Consider the following 22,289-nt stretch of genomic DNA (forward strand, 5'->3'; position numbering starts at 1 on the left):
TTAGAGGGGATGGGGGGAAGGGAGGCTCATCAATTCTGATGTGTGGACTTCCCCCACCCCCCAACACCCTATAGCCAGCCTCAGCCTCATGGAAATAATCCTCACTGGGAAGCTTGCTTATGATTCTGGATCTTTCTTCACCTCCAGTCTGTAACTGCTGTGCCTGTTATCTCTAAAGAATAGATTTGGGGGATTACTTGTCTATTTTCAGCCATCTTGTTAGAATTCAATTATCCTCTTCCAGGGGTGTCTCTGCTTGAGATTTCCATTACTGAATGTCTAAGGCAGCTGGAGAGGTCTTGTGAAGGAAGGGCTGAGGTTGAGGATGGTTGAGAACAACAGATATCACACCTGGATTCTCTTTCCTAGAGTTTTGTGGCTATAGTATAACAGACTACTTGAGACTGGATGACTTCCGAAAAGAGGCTTAGGTAGGTCCTGGTTCTGGGGGCAGAAAAGTCCATATGTCTGTAGCTGGTAAGGGCCTCAAGCTCCATTGTAACATGGCAGGTGGCTTCCTATGAGAAGAGTATTTGGAAGGATGAGCAGGTATCTGCAGAAGAGAAAGGGCACATCAAGATGCCCTGTGTTCTAGCAATCAGTTCCCATGGTAACAAGTTCATTCCCTCTACAACTAGTCTCCCAAGAAGGACCAATGTTTACTTCAACCATACTGCATTAGTAACCAAATTCAATATGACTCTGATGTAGAGCTCAAGACTGATCTTACAGGCTGCCTCCACAGTGGGTTATACCTAAAGACTTAGGAAGGGGCCTTGTTCTAAAATTCTCCCAGTTTTGCCTCTGCCTTGTGAAGGATCATGAATGTAGGTTAGACTTCTCAATGCAAATACCTAGAGATGTTGTACAACAGAATGCATTTAACAATATCAGTTCATGCTTACAAATAGTTAAGATGAAGTCAAGTGCCAATGGCTCACATCTGTAATCCTTAGCTACTAAGGAGGCTTGAGATTAGAGGATCATGGCTTGAAGCCAGCCCAGGCAAGAAAGCCAGTGAGACTCATATCTCCAATTAACTACCAAAAACCCATCAATGGTGCTGTGGCTTAAGTGGTGGAGCACTAGCCTTGAGGAAAAGAGCTCAGGGACAGTGCACAGGACTTGAGTTCAAGCTTCAGGACTAGCATGTATGCATGGACACACACACACACAGTTAAAATGAGATGTATGTGCTAGTAACATGTCTGTACTTGAGTTCAAGACCAGCATTGTTTACATAATTAATACCTTGTCTCAGAAAAGTGTAAGAAAACAAATTGTTTAGATGTTATATTTTATGGTATGTGTATTGTGCCATGATCGTTTAATGTTTTTGTTTTATTCAGTGTGTGTGGGGGGGGGGAGTATCTCCTGGATGGCTTTGAAAGTTTGTAGGTTTCAGGCTCAAAATCCTAGCAAAGGTTATAGCAGATCCCTTTCAACTTTGAACACTATAATTCACCTGGATAGATCAGAGAGAAACAGTGGGGTTATTTGCAGTGGAAAGGAGACCTAACCTGCAGGCCCTGTGCGCTACCAACCTGCCCCATGGCTGTCAGCCTCTGCTTTTCATCAGCCATAAAATTTACCCAGAGACATTTTTATCATGTCCCGCTGGAACAGATCAAATATATATATACATATATCAGGTGGATTTATTTTCATACATTTTCAATGAGTTGACAATCTCTTCTTCTCAACTGAAATATGGCTTGGGTGATTTCCTCTCATTTGCAACACAGCCCACTTGGAGCCTCAGAATGGTAAATGGTCGATCCACAGGTTGGTAAATAAGCAAACAGCCATCAGCTGTGCCATGTTTGCTGTCATTAACATGAATCAGATTTACGTGATGCATCGTATATCTTAGAGCAGAGAGAGAGAGAGAAAGAAAGAGAGAGAAAGAGAGGGAGGGAGGGAGGGAGGGGGAGAGGAGCTTGTCTGGAATGCAGAAACTAGAATCCATCTGGAGTAGACCCAGCTTCTATAGATAAGTATTTTGGCTGTTAGGTTGTGGATCCAGAAACGGGTATCCCTTACTTTCATTTAAATGTTATGATATAGATATTTAGTCCCCGTGGGTGGCAGAGGTGGAGAAGAAGGAGGAAGTTAGTTTTGCTGTCATCTGTGGTCACAGCTAAGATCCTCTTGGAGTAGCTGTTCTACAAATGTCCACGGTAGGTTTTGTGGACTGTAGATGGGACAGTTCTCAATGAATTTGTACATTTCGAAAGGAACATCTAACTGTGACATCTTCACCAGAACATGTGGTTATTTCCTTATTCATCAGACTGCTATCAAGCCCCCAAAGTACCCTGAGTATGGTTCTCGGATACTTTTGCTTCAAAACTTAAAAGTTTTGCTCCAGATAAGGGGCTGCCTAGTACACAGAGACTAGATTCTAAAGCCAGCATAGAAAGAAAGAAGCAGCTCGCTCAGCTTTCTTTTTGAAGTCCCCAAGGAAGATTTGGGACCTGTCCCAGAGCAAGATGTCTTTCCCAGAAAGCCCAGGACTGTGAGTTGTTGCAGATCGCCGTTCTTAGGTTGAGCACCACTTTAGAGTGAACTTGGTTCTGGTTTTTCCATTTGTGTAGGAAGAGGAAAATGAAATTGAATTAGGTGACTTAGAGTGCTATGCCTTCTCTCGTCTAAACCATGTGCTCACTTCAGCAGTGAAGGCGAATGAGGGGTCATTTCAGTAAACTGTGGGACTGTGCTTAAAGCACTGTTTAAGCATATATGGTTACATTATGACATACACTAACATCAAATATCCAACTAGGAATCTGGCAGATTAATCTCAATTTGGGGCTTGTTTTCATTGAACGGCACAAAAATATGTTTCTGTATCTAAATTTAAAATAATTACTGATGTTTCTCATTTGTCAGCAGCTAGTTGTATTTCTAAGAGTTAAATTTACCTTTCTGTTTTATTCCATATAGATAAATATACTTCATTGTCATAAGAGAAGTCATTTAAGATATGGGAGTTTGGAACACAATTGGAATATGAACTAAAGGATGGTGATATTTAAATAGGTAGATACTGAGAGGAAGATACTGCCAGCAGAAGAAAAGCTCAGAAAACATTTGCAGATGACCAGGCATGTCAAATAAGACCTCAGAGCCAATCCTTTGGAAATGGTAGAAAATATTTGGAGCCAATCATCTCAAGACTATACTTTGGTTTTAGATTGTTTTGAAATAAATGTAGGAGTCAGAATAAGCTTTTCAGTTGAGAGTAACTGATTAAAAGTAATAACATCCAATGTTGAAAGTATTACCACTGGAAAGTCAGATTTGGAGAGGAACTATGTGGGCAAGAGTGCAATCTGAAGCAGTAAAAACGAAGGAGGGAAGGGCAAGGAGGGGGAAGGGTGACTGTGCAGACTGAATTTATGATTTGAGCAGCTAGCTTTGGGAAGGAACAGGGCGACAGTGAAGAATGACAGATGATTTAGTCCCCTGAGTTTTTATGTCCACAACAAGATGGTTATGTCCTTGGATAACAGACTCTTTGTCTTTTTTGCTTTCTCACCTACAGGGTCAACAGGGTCCTCTGATCAAAGTAGACGCAGAAGAAACACTTAAGTAGAACCTTATCATGCCCCCTTCCCATTTCAGTTGCCTGCACCCAGAAATCCTGCTGACGAGATGAAATAATCAGAACTTTCTTCCTGCAGGGTCATATATCTTGGCTATGTCTCTCAGATTAAGACAAAGAAATGGAGCAGGACATTGGCAGAGGACTAGAAAATTGGTTTTCAGTAGGAGTGGCAGCTAGAAGAACCTCTATGCTTTCTGTGTTTTGTTTGATCATTGCTGTTTTGGGGTTTTTTTAGTGATTTGAAAGAACGAATAGCTTAGAAACCATATAGCAATCTAACATCTCCTCTATTATAAGACTCCACTGATGTGCCTAGATTTTCAACATTGCTTATGGAGTTCCAGGGTCAGAGGATCACTGCACTAACATCCTTGGGTTATTCTAATTGCTGAAAAGTTTCAGAACTATTAGCTCTCTCCCATGTATTTGCTGTGCTACTCTGCATTACCTTTTTACACAAATATACCAGTCTGCCCTCTACCATCTTTCTTATGGCTAGAGCCCTTTGACAGCTCAGGTAAATAGGGAGAAAATAATTGGAAGTTACTTTGCTAATAAAGGTCACTGCTATGCAATCAAAACCAAGCCAAGTGGAGAGAGGGAATGCTAGAATGAAAGAAAGAAAGAAAGAAAGAAAGAAAGAAAGAAAGAAAGAAAGAAAGAAAGAAAGAAAGAAAGAAAGGAAGGAAAGAAGGAAAAGAAAGAAAGAGAGAGAGAGAAAAATGGAGGGAGGGAGAGAGAGGAAGGGAGGAAGGAAGGAAGGAAGAAAGAAAGAAAGGGAGGGAGGGAGGGAGGGAGGAAGGGAGGGAGGGAAGAGAAGGAAATGTTCTGCTTTGAGTAGACTGTACTTTGGTACTTTTAGATTTAGATGTTACTAATTAAATGAGCTTTTTATGATTTAACAGTCCACATTTTGCTTATCATTGGATTTGTTTGGGAGTAGAATAGGGAACAGAATACTGAAAATAACAGAGATATGTGAAGAATCACAAAAAAACCCCACATTTTATAGCTCTTCCTCAATTCAGGAAAAAACATTTTTCCTGGAGCTATACCATTAGCCTTTAGCATACAGTAAGGAAAAAAGGAGGAAAGAGTGGAAAACTTTAGACAAATCTAAGTTCTATTATCAGACATTAGAATTAAAAGTATCACATAGCTGGGTGCTGGTGGCTCATGCTTGTAATCCTCACTATTCAGGAGGCTGAGATTTGAGGATCACAGTTCAAAGACAGCCTGGGCAGGAAAGTCCATGGGACTGTTATCTCCAATAAACCACCACAAAACAGAAAGTGTAGCTGTGTGTCAAAATGAGAAAACCACCTTTATCTACATCGTAGCCAACAGTCAGCCTCCTTTAAACCTTTCCTTTTTTTTTTTTTTTTGGACTCTCATATTCTTAATTCTTCCAAACAACCAGCCCCGGGGGACACAAACATGCCATGCCATGACATACAGAGTCCATACTTTATTGATTGTCAGTTTCTAGAACCCCCACACCAACATCAGCCTTCTCTGACTTACTGCCATCCTTGTGAAAAGATGGCACTTGATATCAGACTTAGTAGTCTACATCTGGACTGCCAAGTGTAGATGCTTCCCATTTTAAGCTTTAGTTTCAATATTAGTCTCTAATTTTAAAGTGTGTGTGTGTGTGTGTGTGTGTGTGTGTGTGTGTGTGTGTGTGCCAGAACTAGGGCTTGAACTCAGGCCTAAGTGCTGTCTCTTAGCTTTTTTACTCAAGGCTCACACTCTCACTTGAGCCATAGCTCCACTTCTGGAATTTTGCTGGCTAATTAGAGATAAAGACTCTCATAGCCTTGCCTACCTGGGCTGACTTCAAACAGCGATCCTCATATCTCAGCCTCCAGAGTAGCTAGAATTACAACCATGAGTTGTGGGCACCTGCTTACACTATTAAAAAACTTTGAGCCTGCGTTGTGTGATGAGCATATGATTAATTGTAGTTTTCTGTTCTAGATACACATTATATGTTTGTGCAACTTAATTCTTTGAACTTGTCAGAGACTATAGATATATTCTAATATCAAATGGCCCGGATTCCTGGTGTATGGTTTATTACTCTCAAAACCCTTCTCAAAAGAATTGGGCAGGTAGCTTAGCGGTAGAAGGCCACACATACTCACATTCCTTTCTAGATGCAAGCTCCAAGTCTCTAAGCAGGCAGTAATTCCTCTAGGCCAGACTACAATAAAATAATGGAAACTACTTGCTGTCACCATTGGTGTTTTAGAAAAGATAACAAAGGGATGTTGAAACTCAGCACTGAAAAGAGCACCTAAACATTCTCTGTTTGTGGGGGATAAAAAAATGCAGCCGCGCATGAAGCATTTGAATGTTGCCATTCAGACTGTTTTAGAGATAGAAATAAAATTCACCCTCAGAGCACTTAGTGCCTATGTTTAGTACCTGGTACAATCGGCTTGCAAGCTGACTGCTCTAGGTCTGCTTACAGATGTGATGTTGTATGGAAGAAAACAGCACGTCCAGGAGCTCTTTCAAAAGAATTTACTTTTCCCCAAGGATCTATATTTTTCAGGGCTCCCAAACTTACCCCTAAGGTACTATAAAAGATTAAGCTTGCCTCGTTCACAGGAAGTAGATTTTTTTTAGCCCTGATTTATTTCAAATTGGTAGAATAAAGCATTCCGATTGGACCCGTGAGTATAAGGAAAACAAAGAAGAGAGAAATCATGACACAGGAAATATTTTCCCCTGGAAAATGTTTTTATTTTTTTCCTCCTCCCATCAAGATGCATTTCAACAATATGCAAATGTGGTGGTGCCATTGTATGGTAATTATATTGCCTTACTGTTTCCACAAAGCTCTGCTCTTGCCAGACTTCAATATTTGAGTCACATAATGGTCACTTTGGAAGGGGTGAGCACCATTACATCTGGAGAAGGAAGACCTAGGAAAATCGAATTCAGAAAATGCAAAGAGGATGCATTTTCCATTGCTAATTTGTTGGCAGGAGAGAAAAATAGAATATTATCCACGAGGGATGGGAGAGGGAGTGAGGAATGGATAAAATGCAATGAATTAATTAGAAACATTCTAAAATAGAAGTCCCTCAAAATCTGAACCTATACCTACAACCCTTCACAGGCAGACCCTCAGACTGGATAGATCTCAGCTAAGCTGGGACCCATTAACTGTATGCAGCAGACAAAAGCTCTGCACCAAGTTAATAGATGCATCTTTTAGAAAATGTTCTTTCAAAGATGGGTGCTGGTGGCTCATGCCTGTCATCCTAGCTACTCAGGAAGCTGAGATCTGAAAATCATGGTTCAAAGCTAGCCCAGGCAGAGCAGTCAATGAGACCCTTATCTCCAATTAACCAGCAAAAAGCCAGGAGGGGAGCTTTGGCTCAAGTGGAGCTGTGGTTCCAGCCTTGTGGGAAAAAGCTAAGGCACAGCATGAGGCTTTGAGTTCAAGCCCCAGTACTGAAGCAATCAAAACAATATTTTTAAATAATCATCTTTACAATGGACATGCCATTTAACCAAGCAATTTATGAATACAGTGCATCTTAATTGGTGTCACCCCTCAACATTCTCACCCCCCTCTACCCATCCCTTCCCTTATTTTTCTTAATTTTGGGGTATATACAATGAAATCTAGACTGCAGTTTCCCTCACTTTTTTCTTTGGTCAAGTACATTTGCAAAGTACACTCGATTATACAAAGCCCAGGTTTCGTTTTTATAGGACCTTTCCTATATTTGCTTTCAAAGATTCACAAAAAAACCCAGCATTCTCAAACTGCCTGAAAACGGAACCCTGGTTCTATGGCAAGTCTTTGCAGAGTTGAGTCTTCTAAGATACTCCCCGGAGACTTGAGCTGTACCAATCTCTAATGTCATAGCCATGATAAGACCGCAGCCCGGGAAATTAAAGAGACTCTTCTGAGGTCAGCTAGCTAGCTCGAGGTGGAACTAGAAATAAAAGTCCAGGTCCACTGATGGTTGATTCTTCCCTCTGCTCTCCCTTGCGCTCTCATATCAGTTCACTTGACCTTTTTATAGAGTCCATTGTTTAGAAGATTCTGAGTTTGGTGATTTAAAACACACCTCTCGTCTTCCAGGTACAGAGGGTCCTCATCAGTTTTAACTCTCTCTCTCTCTCTTTTTTTTTTTTTTTGGTCTTAAAGAATGGAGCACTCAACAGACGACATAGTTTGAATTTTGAAATCCGACCATTTCCCAACCTAGCTGTATGTACTACATACTCTATGGAGAAAATGGGCAAGGATGGAGAGCCCTGAACTTCAGTCAGCCACGTACTCAAAGGAATCTACCAGCAATCTCCGTGTATTGTGTTATCAATAAGATGCTTTGGTAAGTTTGGTAGTTAGGGCTTATTTTTTTTGTTTGGTTATTGTTTTGTGGTACTTGTGTTTGAACTTAGTGCTTTGTGCTTACAAGGCAGATGCTCTACCACTGAGCCATCCCTCTAGTCCTTCTGAGCAGTGGTTATTTTGAGATAAGAGTCTCATTTTACGTTAGGCTGAATGGCTGGACAGCAATCCTCCTATTGTATGCTTCCTCCTATGGGGTGGGGGTACAGCAGGTGTGCAGCATGAGGCCCAATTCCTTCTGTTGAGATGGACCTTAAAATTTGGCTGGCTGACAGGGAACCACAGTCGTCTCAGTCACAGCCTCTTGTGTAACTAGGATGACAGGCAGAGTTTTACCCAACCTAGTCTTTCGTTGGAAAGAAGCTAGAGATAAGCAACAAAGCAACTCTTCCTTCCAACCCTTCCCACCTTCTTCCCACTCCCTGCCTGCCCAAGGCTGTGGCCTTCTTCCCCTTACCCCCTTCTCTCCTTTGGTTGCCACCATCATCTGTGTTCATTGATTCTTTCTTTCCCCTTATAAAGGTGCTTGAGACTAGGTTAATTCCCACTATGAGATACTTAATTTAATCACATCTGCAAAATCTCTCTTTATCTGTAAAACACACACATACACGTGTGTGTGTGTGTGTGTGTGCGCACACATGCACACAGGGCCAGCTGAAGATTTTGAGGTTGGAGCCACTGTTCTTAGGCAAAGCCATTCTCAGGTAACAAGAATGTGAATAGTGAAGGCCCAACAGGTTTTCTCAGGTCAGAGATTCTCAAGGAGCTATGGTCCTAGAAGAGAGATCAGTACCATCTAGGAAGTGGGTAGAATTCTGATCACCTTGAGCCTGCTGTATGGGGCACACTAGGGGAATGTGCCTGATAATCCATGTGTTGGTAGACTTCAGGACCCAGCTCCTGTGGGGCGCAAGCATGAGAAGAAGCCGTTCAGGAAGGTGGAGGAGCAAGGACAGATCCTCTTCTGTGCGTTCAGCAACAGCGGGGCCTCCACTTATTCATTGTCAACGAGAAATGTCACTAAGAGGCCTCTATGTCCTTTGAAGGTGAAATTATCATTTTTTCATATCACTCTGCATGTCCCTTGTTTATTCCCTTTCTTGTTCCAAAGACGATTCAAAACATGACTTGTGAAAGTCAGCATGTCACCTACACGGGTGTTGTGTTATTCCTGCTTTTCTGGCTCCTGCACAGCTTTTACAGGAGTGACAGGATTTGGGAAGAGAGGGGAATATGAGGCTGAGCCCTACTCTTCGCCTCCCTCCCGCCCTCCCTTCCCCATTCTGCCCCTTACCATTCCCCCTTTGTGTCAGAGCAGCCCTGCACATAACGAGTTAGGAATCAACAAGAATTGGCAAAGGTGGTATGAAGCAAAGAACTGCTGAGGTACAACATTATAAAATGTTACAACCAGAAGAGGTCTCCCAGAGACGGGTTCCAAGACCTTCATTTTACCAAGGACTCAGAGGTTCAAGGAGGTCACCTCCAAGGTCACACAGTAAATGTATGAAAGTCAGGGACTCATGGCCCAGATTCCAGGCTGTATGCTGGTCAGGTAGGCTCCAGCATGCCAAAATAGAGCTGTTTTTCAGCTCAGATCAAGAAACCAGATAGAAAGCAGGCAAATCTACCTGGCTCTCCTTTTATTGTGGGTTGCACAGAGTGGGGAGAATTAGTTAGCAAGATGAGATGGTGAGTTCCTTACTCTAATGCCAGGGCCCAATGAAACAAGTTTGCAAGCTAGATCCAGGAAGAACAGCCATGAGAAAACTCTGTAGCCCAATAGGAAGGAAAGTCTTTTGAACGCTAAGGGAAGAATTTTGGAAAATAATGATCAACCGTGCTGAGTGAGGTTTCCACGTCCAGGTGATGGCGGAGGGGTGGGTGCGGAATCTGGCAAAGCTGCACATGCAAAGGGAAAGCCACGTGGAAGGACTGAAAGCACAATGTGAACATTCTCATACCCGCGTCTAAAGCCAGCCCAAGGAGCTCCTGGGATTCACCCACAGAAATGGAGATACACTAGAAAACGTTTCGCAGTGGCAAAGGGAACCAACCACTGTGACTACCCAGAGGAAGCGCAGAGATTTTGTTTTCTTCAACCCAAAGGATGGAAATGAGGATGGTTTGAACAGCAAAGCGTAGAGAGATGTAGGTGAGGGCCACGAGGAAGGAGGGGAAAAAAGGGAGAAGACCGTCACTATGTTCTGACACACTCAATCGTATGCACTCAACAATGTACATACTTCTTGTTGTTTGACTTAAAGAAAACATTTACTTTAGTCTTGGTGGGAGGGTGGTGGGAAATATATTTTTGGAATGGAAAATTTAAATCATTGGCACCATAATGTAGATTAAGACTTTGTAGAAGAGGCCACACACCCAGTAACATTAGCTTTCATAGACAAGCAGGTGGATCATTTTTCTATTTGGGAAAATTCCAGTTGAACATTTCTAAATGCCTTTCTTTTCTCATATGCTTTCATTTTCCTAATTAAGTAGAAAGGGAGACAGAAACAGAGGAGGGGGGAAAGTGGGAGAGAAGAAAGGGATAGAGAGGGATAAGAAGAAGAGGGAAGAAGAAAGGAGAGAGGATATGAAGAGGAGAGAGGAGAAGAGAGGAAAGGAGAAAAGAGAAGAGAGGAGAGGAGAGAGGGAATGTGAAGGGAGAGGAGAGAGAAGGGAAAGGAGAGGAAAGAAGATAAGAGAGAGGGAAGGGGAGAGGGGAGAAAGAAAGGAGGTTGAGGAGAGACAAGAAGAGAGGAGAGAAGAAAGAGGGGAAGGAGAGAAGAAGAGAAGAGAGAAAAGAGGAGATGAGAGGAGAAGAGAGGGAATATGAAAGGAGGGGAGGGAGTAGGGGAGAGAAAGGAGGAGATGGGAAAGCAGGGGATGGGGAAAGGGGAAAGCAATTCTGATTACCTCTTGGTTCCCAGACACTCTCTGTACATATCAACTGCGCCATCTTGTGGCTAATAGGTCTTTGTACACCTGGCTCAAATCTCACTTTTGAAAAGTACCAAGGTCACGATTTCTCATCATCTTTGATGATCAGAACAGGATTTCTGAGGTTGCAAAGTACGAATGAAGTACATCCTTGTGAAAATATTCATGATAAAAGGAAGGAAGGGCAATTACAGATTAGGTGAATTAAAAAAAAACACCTCCTTGCCAGAATTCCATGAAAAACAAGTGTGAGAAGTCAGGTGCATCTGTGTGAGTAGAATTTTGAAGGTTTTCTTTTCCACTAAGGAAAAGTAGGATTGCCCCCAGCCTTCTCTCCTTCAGCTCTTCACTTTTTAAATTATTTCTTACACCATCTCATTACTTGGTCCACATGCCTGCTCCTCAGCTTTATTTTCGAATGCAAAGCACAGGTAGGAGGATTCAGATCCAAGCCATGCTGAGCAAAAAGCTCAGAATGTCTGACAGATAGCAAAGACAAAGAGAGCTGGGGGTGTGGTTCAAGTGGTAGAGTGCTTACCTACCAAATGCAAGTCCTGGGTTCTATCCCCAATACAGCCTCAAAAAAGATGCTTTTAAATAATAATGAACACTTATAGAAACAGATACAAATGAGAAACATCTCTCTGATGTAAACTGACATCACTTGAGTAATTCAGTGAAACTGGTTGGGATGTGGATCTTTAGTACTTTTTTGAAGCAGTAGGGATTCAGGTCATGCTGCTAAAAGTGAACCTTCTCAGAGGAGTCATCCATTATTCCGTGGTGTGTGATTAGGTGTGGAAAGCTCTCTGATAAAGGCTGGGGTCTTTAGCAATGGGCCGGCGCCTCTCCAAAGCAACAATCAACTCAGAAGAGCTGGGAGATTCGCATTTCGATGTTTGCCAGATTTTGTGGGGTTTATTAAGTGACATTTAGATAACTGATTTAAGACCAGCCATGGGGAGCTTCGTAACAGGCTGAGCTTTTGAGGTTTTTCACTTCAGGGAAACCAAGGCCCGGGAACCTGCCACCTGCAATCTCAACTCAGGCATGTAATATCAAACATTCCTTCGGTGGCATGGCATTTACGCTTTGAGTTCTGACCAGGGCTGTGTTTCCTGACACAGATCCTCTTGTCCTGGGAATTGGTCCATGGTTGGGAAAAACCAACCTGAATATGGATTTGTATTTGACATTGTATACATTTTAATTGGGTACACTTCAATGGATTGAAGGGGTTAGAGTGTGCATTCCTAAGTGTTTGTTAAGAGAGGTGACACCTTCATTGAGAATCTGAGAACCTACCCCATCCCTCCAATAAAATGCAGACAGTAAAATCCTGGTAGCATGTAGAGCAGAGTTCTGATTGGCTCTCTTCCTACTCTACCGTCCTCCTCCCCTGAATCCTAAACCCTAAACCCTTTCTTGGGGTCTTCAATAAAGACTGCCCAAGAGTAGATGGCAGAGCACTAAAGATTCCCCAGTTCAAAGATTCTTTGAATGTATCCTTAAATTTCTGACACAAAATATCATATCCCCAACCCCCAATTTCCTATGACCTTTATTGAAATACCAGCGCCCTGTGGTAATGGTGTCATTTTGTCACTTGGGATTTTAAAAACGACTCTTCTGAAAAATGGCAAACCATCTTCAAATTGCATCCGTACCCATCTTTTAACAAAGTTCTCTTCTCCATGAAAACTGTTTTTCAGTGGGAAAGAGATTTCTAGCAATGGTTTTATAAGACAAAAACCACTTCCTTAGCTTTAAAGTGATCATCTATGTAGCAGGAATCTAGTCAGAAAAGCCACTAGAAGTGATGGAAAAATTAAGCTGTGTAGCAAAAGAGTACTTTCTTTACCAACTGACTGTGAAATCTTGAACAGCTACAAATTTAATTTTTTTTTAATTTCTCAACACATCTGTTCTTGGGTGTGAAAAAATAAGCTCTCCTGAAAACCTCCACGAATTATATCATGGTAGGTAGAATAATGATTTCCCCAAAGATGGCCAAATTGGGATCCCTAGAACCTGTGGATATGTTGCCTTCCTTAACAAGGAGATGTTGCATGTAGGATTGGAATAAGGTAGAAAAAGAATCCTGGATTCTATAGATGGGTCCAATCTTTAAGAGGATCAAAGGGAGATGAAGCTGTGGTATTGGAGGAAGGGATCAGACCCAGGCCACATTGTTAGCTTTGAAGAGAGAAAAGGAAGCCCTGGCCACAGGACTTCTAGCTGGAAGAGGCAATGAACAGATTCTTCCATGGAGGTTATAACACACAGCTCATAATAGCAAACCTGAATTGGACTTTTAACTTCTAACTTTCTATTGTTCATGGTGACAAGTTGGTAGTGATTTACTACTATGACAGTAGTAGAAAACCCATGACCAGATCCTTAAACTGAAGGAAAGAAACAGGCAGGAGTCTGAGACTCTGCACTCATGACGGACTAGGCAGGCAAAGGCTTCTGTGCGGGGATTCCTGGGGCTCTTTGGCCCACAGTGGCCACATTCCATCGAGGGGTTAGAGATGTAGCTCAATGGTGAAGCACTTGCCTACATGTGCACTACTCTGGGTTCAATTCCCAGCACTTCAAAAATAAAATGAAATTAAAAGTACACAATAAAAGCCAGGCACTGGTAGCTTACATCTGTAATCCTAGCTATTCAGAAAGCTGAGATCTGAGGATCATAGTTCAAAGCCAGTCCAGGAAAGAAAGTCCATGAGACTTATCTCCAATGAACCTCTGGAAGTGGTGCTGTGCTAGTCTCTAGTTGTAGAGTGCTAGTCTTGAGGAAACAAGCTCAAGGACAGCACAAGACCCCGAGTTCAAGTCTCACAACTAACAAAAGCTTTAAAATAAAAAATAAATAACTTTTCTGAAGTTAGTTCATCTAATCATGTCTATGTAAGTATATGTATGCAATCATATAGTATATGTAGACATGCATATATATGAATGCCACAGATTTATGAAACCACAGATATTACCGGGCACTGGTAGCTTATGCCAACTTTTCTACAGTGGTTGAGATAGTTTAAAGGCAACAGGTGGAAAAACATGTGAGACTCTTATCTCCCATTTACCAGCAAAAAAGCATGAGGTAGAGGAAGGGAGTCAGACTTGAACGTAAAAGCCAAGCAAGAATGTGAGATCTTGAGTCAGAGACCAAGTATTAGCACCAAAGATAAGTTACATAGATAGAAAAGAAAGCCACAGACTCCTCACCTCAAGTCATCCACCAAATAATAATACATTAGCAGTAATACCACACAAACCATTCAGTGTGCTGAATGTAACATTTAGTATACAGTGTAACATTTAGATACAGATGCTTGTCCAGAGCCATTTGGATATGAAGATAAAATTTTCCCTCTTGATTTCCCTAAACTCACTCCTTGATTGAAGCTGTGGACTAAAATGCCTACCTGTCGAGCACTATGGCTTTTAGAAAATTCATTTTACTGTTGTTAGTGAAGGCACAGAAGAAACTTCCAATTTGGGGCATTTATATTAATATGGGGATACTTAATACTTACATCTTATCCTAGAAATGAAATGTATTGCTGAGTTGTGTTACATACACGAGGACCATTTGCAAAGTTAGATAACACGATAGAGTTCTATGGAAATTAACTGTTTTCTTTGGTGAATTTGAAGGTCCTTTTAATAGTACACAGTGTCTCAGAGCGATCACAGAGGTTATTATTATTTAGTAAGTCCTAGGACCACAGAACTTTGAAATTTTGCAGAGACATTTTGATCATTTTATTAAGGGCAAAAGCTAGTGGATGTATTCTGATGTGTCAGCTAAGCCTGCCGGAGCTACATTTGGACTCCATAGGAAAGTATGATGTGATTGATTAGGCATGTCTGCAAAGGATGGGATTAAGAAATCATGGCTGGTAGGGCCTTTATTTGTTTTCCTTAACTCCAACCTCTTCCATTTTGTGAATGAATAGACACAAGTCAGACAGAGTTAAAAGGATTTTCTGGTCAACCAGATAGTCTTTGGTGGTCTTTGGTCAAGCTGAGCTCTCTGCTCCTATTTGGAGCACAGCAAGCTAAGCCTACAATTTTAACAAGAAAAAATCATTTAGAAAATGAAACCACAGGGACTGGGAAGGTGGCTCAGTGGTAGAGCGCTTGCCTTGCATGCTTGAGGCCCTGGGTTTGATTCCTCAGTACCACATACGCAGAAAAAAGCCAGAAGTGGCTCTGTGGCTCAAGTGGTAGAGCGCTAGCCTTAAGCTGAAGAGCTGAGGGACAGCGCCCAGGCCCAGAGTTCAGGCCCCACGACCGGACCCCCTCCCCCCGGCCAAAAAAAGAAAATGAAACCATATAACAGTGTCTTGTATACCTACAAACTTCAGCAAGAAAACAATTCTCCCACTAAGTAGAAAATGTATTTGAATGGTTATATACTTTACCTGGGAAATGTGGTGACAATTCAATGAATAGTTTTAAAGAATGCGAAGTCAATTTTCTTGTGAGACACAGAGTAGTTTAAACTGTAATTATGGTTTCAGAATTCATTTTTATGCCCTCAGTAAATATATCTGAATGTCTTCTCTATGAAGAGTTGTGAGAATAGCAATGAGATGTTTTAAGTAAATATCTCCTAGTAATCACACAACAGACCTTCCCTGAGCACTGACTGGCATCAGACAAAAGATTCAACAATCAAGTAAAACCCTGTCTAAGCTGGGCACAAGGGGCTCATTGCCTGCAATCCCAGCTACTCAGGAGATCTGAGGATTGAGGTTCAAAGGCAGCCTGGGCAGGAAAGTCCATGAGACCCTTATCTCCAATAAACTACTCAGAAAAAGCCAGTAGTGGCACTGTGGCTCAAGTGGTAGAGTGCTAGCCTTGAGCAAAAGAAGCTCAGGGACAGTGCCTAGGCCCTGAGTTCAAGTCCCAGGACTGGCAAATAAAATCTGACAGCAGATGGGTGATGTTATGATTAAGTTTGTCTTGTTTTGGTTTGTGTTTTAAGTTCCAGGCTACAAGAAACCAAAAACAGAGGCCATGTCTTTTTAAAATAATTTATTTAAAATACTCATATATTAGTTGTACAAAGGAGTTCATTGTCATATTTCCATATTTGCACAGGATTACCTCATCAATGTTGCTCCCTGTTTCACTCCCACCCAAGGCCCCAATTCCCTTCCTCCTTTCTCCCCTCCCCCCTCACCATTTTTTGTGCCTGCCCTTGGTCTTGAAGTCAAGGTATGAACTATCTATCAGGGGCTGAGGTGTAGCTCAATGGTAGACAGCATGCAAATGGCCCTGAGTTCAGTCTCCCCTCCCTCCCCCAAATAAAGCGTAATATCATAGTTCCTGTGGAGGATATGAAAGATAAGGAAACAGGACATTTACAAAACTTATTCAGGGCCCTGTAGCCTAAAAGTGCCAAGTACAGGAAGCATTCCAGATATACCAAATTCATTTTCATCTTCATATTCAAGTTTGGAAAAATAAAGATTTACTGTATCAAAAAAAGAAAGCTATAAAAGATTATAGTAAATGAGAAATGGAAATTTAACGGCAGGCTCCAACTGAAGGGAACTTTTACAGTAATCAGTATTTTCTGGTCATATGAGCTCATCAAGATATGATAGTCAATGAAATCAGCATCTTTCTTCCTTTACCTTCTGTATTCATCTGTGCAGTTCTTATCTGCTGTTAGTTGGTCTTTCAGGAATGGTTGTCATTGTGGTGGAAAAACCACAGATTTTTGTTAGTGTGAGATTAATGTTTGTTTTACTCTGTTTCCTGCTCCTTGTCTTAGTCTTTGGGTGAGAACTTGATGTCTCTAGGATCAAAGTTTATACCTAGCTGGGTGCCAGTGGCTCTTATCTATAAGGGAGGCAGAGAATAGGAGGATCATGGTCTGAGGTCAATCTGGCAAAAAGTTTGAGAGACTTTCAACCCAAAGCTGAGGACTGTGGCACGTGCCTGTCATCGTAGCTAAACAGGAAGCTGACATTGGGAGGATTGAGTTCCAGGTCATCACAGGCAGAGCATACCCTGAGACCTGATATCCACGGAAGGCAGCGGGAGGGGGTGGTGCATACTGGTCATTCTAGCAATGCAGTCTCAGCCTGAACTAGGCAGATTGGGGTCCAATCCAGGTAGGAAGTTTGATCCTGTCTCTAAATGAAGCAGTGAAAAAAAGCAGTTCAGAAGACATGGCTCAGGAGTAGAGTACCTGCCTAGCAAGCACAAGATCCCGAGTATAAAATCCAGGACTGCCAAAGAACAAAAACCATCCAAAGAACCTTTATGCCCAGGCTTCTCTGCAGGAAAGCTGTATAGACAGTCACTACCTCTGTGTGATTGTTTGGCTACAGCCGAACTGCTACAACACCTTATCCTACTGCTGCCCACCCCTGAATGCTGTCTCCTCAGGCTCATCTGTAGGAGATTTGGGGGAAATAGAAGAACTCGCTTATTTATTTGTGCATCTCTGAAATAAATTGAAGACCTGATTTCCTTTAAAGGGGAGGAAAAAACTGGGAGACGGTAAAGGAAGGGGTGACATTGTCCACAAAGAAATGCATGCATTGCCTGACATATAAAATGGTAACCCCTCTGTATAATAATATCTCAATAATATATAATAATATTTTAAATAGTATTTTATAATAATATAGTATAATATATACTAATATATTTTTAACTAATAGAATATATATACTAATATATTTTTAAAGGACAGATTCGTGTGACAGTCTTCCAGAATTAAAGGTAAGAGCTAAGATTTGTTGAGCTCCCTCTTTGTCTGCAGTACTCCCAAAGAGGGGTTACAGTTACACAACTCAGGTAAAGAGTGCATTTGTTTTTGGACAGTCTCTCCCTTTCCCTTGTTCTCTCCTAGATTTTCCCCTCCAACCCCCTCCTTCCACAAGTTGTATAGGTCACTGTCATCATAGTGTTTAGTGAGTACCACTGCTGCATTTGTTCACCCCTTTTGTCCCTCCATTTCTGTGCCCCCTCTTACCCTCCCAAAGACAGATAAATGAACAAACAAGACAAAAAGAAAACAACCACGGGAAAAAGCCCTCTTGTTTCCTTTGCCTGGAGCTCATGTCAATGATACTGTTTTATCTGATCAGATGCACATAGGCATTGCGCCTTTGTGTTCCTCTCCTCAGATTATCCCACAGTCTCTCCATGGATGTTTCTTACTCCATCATCTCTGCCTTAATCTCCTGTTCCCCTACCTGGGAGCCAAAGGCTGATTTCAAAATGCACACCTGATGCAGTGATTCATTGCTGTGGAGAAGGTGAACATTCTTTTGTTGTTGTTGATATTGTCAGTCGTGGGGCTTGAACTCTGGGCCTGGGTGCTGTCCCTCAGCTCTTCAGCTCAAGGCAGGCAAGCTACCACTTGAGCCACAGCGCCACTTCCAGTTTGCTGGTGGTTTATTGGAGATAAGAATCTCACAGACTTTCCTGCCTGGGCTGGCTTTGAACTGCCATCCTCAGATCTCAGCCTCCTGAGTAGCTAGGATGACAGGCGTGAGCCACCAGCGCTGGGCAGAAGGTGAACATTCTTAAGATGGTCCATCAGGCGCTCATTTCCCGGCGGTCGCCCCTTGTCTGGCCTCAGCCACTTTCACCCTGACTTCTTGACCTCCTAACTTCCCACACTACTGGGTCTTGCCTGTGCAATCCCTGTCCCCCCTTCCCCCCCACCCCTATTCTTACATGTGTTGTTCCTACTACAGCCTCCCCTCCCCCAATCTGCGCTCACTCCCTGAGGATAACTCTTAATACTATTTTGTCCGTCACTCCCTCGTTAAGGCCCAGTGGATCCAGCTTCTCCAATCAGAGCCTTCTAGCTGCCCAGACTCTGTATAGTCCTCATCATTTCTGACTCAGTGTCTGAACCGTGTTTTCTAGAGGAGGCTGTAATTGTCCCTCACTGTCCCTCCTCGGTTACTCTCATTAAATTGGGACACTGTAATCACTTGGAAAAGGATATGATGTGGGGTGAATGGGTGAACTGTTACACCCCCATGAAGATAGCTGGTGGGTATAGTGGGCAACCCCTTTATCAGAGATCAGATCTGTATTTTTCCCCCTCAACAAAGCAGCCTTGTATGGGCTGCTTCTCCTCGTTCAGCAGGGGAGAGCTGAACTTATTTGCCACCATCCGTCCAGGTCTCATGAGCACCCACAAAGTCTCAGGTCACCGAATGGCCAGCTGTATTAGAGAGTTTAGAGGTGGTGGCCAGGATCAATCTGCCTAGTAAGAAGCACACACACACAAATGTGGTACTATATATACAATGGAATTTTACACAGGTGTTACAAGGAATAAAATCATGTCATTTGTGGGAAAATAGATAGAACTAGAACAAAGCATGTTAAGTGAAGGAAGCCAAGCTCCGAGAGACAAAATGGCATACGTGGAAGTTAGATCTAAAACGGCACTGGGATATGACAAATTACACCAGATTCTAGATCCTTGCATACAGTGAGACCAAAAGAGGATACATTTCGCAGAGAATCACAAAGGTGCAGTGCCTAAGCACCTCTTCACCGTTATAGAAAATAATATACATACTGAAATGAACTCTTAGGATAGGGAAACGAAAGACTTTTTGTCTTTTTAATTTTTGAGTTTCTTGATGATTCTGTCTTCTTTACCTTCTATACCGTGTATTCACGCGCCCATCTTCTGGAGGGTGGATGGGATGTCATAGAATCCGAAGAAAAGGAGTAAAAAACAAGTACAGTAGTGGAGCTCACTGGACACTGATAAATGTGAACTCTCCAACTCATGGGTGGGGATAGGAGAGAGGGACTGGGAGAGAAAGAGGGAACGGAACACACTGTACCAAAGGAAATGTACTCATTACCTGACTCGTGTAATTGTGATCCTTCTGTCCATCACCTTTATAATAATAAAGTAAAGTTGGAAAAAAAAGAAGCACACACACACACACACACACACACACACACACACACACACACACACACACAGCATTTCCTAAGAATGCCCCGTGTGTTTGTGAGGGGAATAGCACCGTCCCATCTCTCACGTGGAGTGTTCCTCCTGTCCCTAATTATTTCTCTCATTGTTTTCAACTAATTATCAAATTCTATCAGAAGACAGGCTGGTCCAATTCTCCCTCCACACTGTGAAGTTCAGTCACAGAATTCTTCAGTTCCTGTTCAGTTGTCTTAGAGCTGTCTGTGTCTGGGCCACTGGAAGGATTCTGTGAAATGATGAATACAAGTCTTTCCTGGCAGATTGAATGTGTTGGGTGAAGGTAGTTCATTGCAACCATTTTTCTTCTGTTTCTTCCCCGTTCTTCTGTCCTAGCTTGGGATCTAGAGGTCTAGCCTGAATTGAAAGACGTTAAGATCCTTCCTCCAAGCCATCATTCTAACAGTGCAGACCAGGATTGTCTACAGAGAGGCCCAGACTTGCTTCTCTGAGGCCAACAATTCCGTTCAACAATCATTTTTCAATACTCCACACTCTGTTACTCACTGAGCACACAAAGGTGCTAGGGGACATGATTCCTATCCTCACTAGCTCTTCTGCAGAGCTGGGGAAGTGAATATAGAAAAACAACCAAGTAAAATGTAAATGCCTTGACCACTTTAAAGAATCAGGAAGGACTTCTGGGGAAAGGGACAATTGAACTGAGTGAGGCAGGAAATATATGTTGCTGGAAAAGGGTTAAATGATAAGCATTTTCTGTTCTCTGTACTCATCGATTATATCACTGCCGGAGGCATTGGGCCAATCTCTGCCATCAGCAAGATTTATGCTTGAGTGTTTCAGAATAATAAGAGCTTCACCACTGTGCTTTTTTTCCCCAGCCCAAACCTGGCAAAGAAAGAGTTTGTGGCATTGTATGCACAGGGTGGGGAGCAGGGGAGATTAATGCAATGAGAAATCCGGGACTCTTTGCTTTTGCAGAGAGCTGGTTAGTCTGTTTGCTTGATTGGAATATGTAGGTTGCTCAAGGATCTTCAGCCTGTACAGATTCCTGTCAACAGGAAAATGGACATGTGGTAAAGCTCAGAAGCCATCAGGCTGAGCTTTAAAACATGCCTGCGACTTTGTAGATCCTAACTTACTCAGTATGTGAGTGCCAAATACCTAACTCTATTCATCCTATACATACTTGCTTTCTAAAGAAAAAAATAATAATCAAGTTGGAGACTTAGAGTGAGTGCCAGTATCAACAAAATTCCTAGGAAGTAAAAAAAAGAGAATCAGTCTATAAAATGTGGACAAGAGCAAATCTCTACATTTTTCTCAACTATACTAGTGTATGCAATAAGAATAACAATTGAAAAAAAAACCCATGCATCGTTCCAGAGAGTGCTGCGAATCCCTTGGCTTGACGTGGTACATTCTCAGTAAAAGATAGGCATCGTTGCCAGTGCATTGGGTGGTGGCCAGACGTCTTAATTAAATATATAAAATTGCAGTCTCTAGCCGAGTTTAATAATCCTCATAAATTTCTTTGGAAACCAAGGGTTTATTTGTATGTATGTATGTATTTATTTTACTAAGCAGCCCTTAGTATATCACAGTGAAAGTCGAGGAGTTCCTGAAGTCTGTGACACATTTTCAGTGTGTTCAGGAGACCCCTTGTGGCCCGACTTAGGTGAGACTAGCACCGAGGGAGTCTTGGGGAAACTGAGGGCATCACCTAGGCCAGAAAACAGGAAGAACAGAGCCAACCTGTCTAACAGGAGGAGAATTTATCTTTAAAAAAAAAATTCCTTTCGCCAGCTAATGACCTGGTCACTGAAAATCATCACGAGCAGTCTGACACTTTTATTTAAAAATGATAGGCCTTGTTTGATTCTATAGGTAACCATGATTGCAAACGCTTGCTGCAGGTGAAGCTGGGGTTACACAGAAGGAGAGCAGAAATTGTGTGTGTGTGGGGGGGGGGGGGATCAGCTCCACTTCAAGCGCACTTAAGATAACGGATGCATGTCCCTGACTCTCATTTCTGTATTTCCGCAGGTGATATTGTTCAACAAGAAATGTGCTCTCTATCTGACTCAGGTAACCGCAGCCCCCCTGGACAGCACCTTTATAAATAACAAGGTTTTTACATGCATGAAATGGGGGGAGGGACGCACGGATTGCATGAACAGGTGTGCATTTGCTGCGCTTCCCCTCTTCTTTAAGACCGAGGTGGTGGCTGAACTTCGAGCACCAGCGTCCTGATCCGGTGTGGCTGGGACCACCGCCAGCTCGGACACCCTGGCCGGCGGGGCCGCTGCGCGTTTCCCAGGAGCCGCCAGGAGGCGCTGTGGCCCCGGAGCGCGGCGGCGGCGGCGCGGCGCGGCCCCTCCCCG

This window comes from Dipodomys ordii, unplaced genomic scaffold, assembly GCF_000151885.1.
Source record: "Dipodomys ordii isolate 6190 unplaced genomic scaffold, Dord_2.0 Scaffold12, whole genome shotgun sequence".
NCBI lineage: Eukaryota > Metazoa > Chordata > Mammalia > Rodentia > Heteromyidae > Dipodomys > Dipodomys ordii.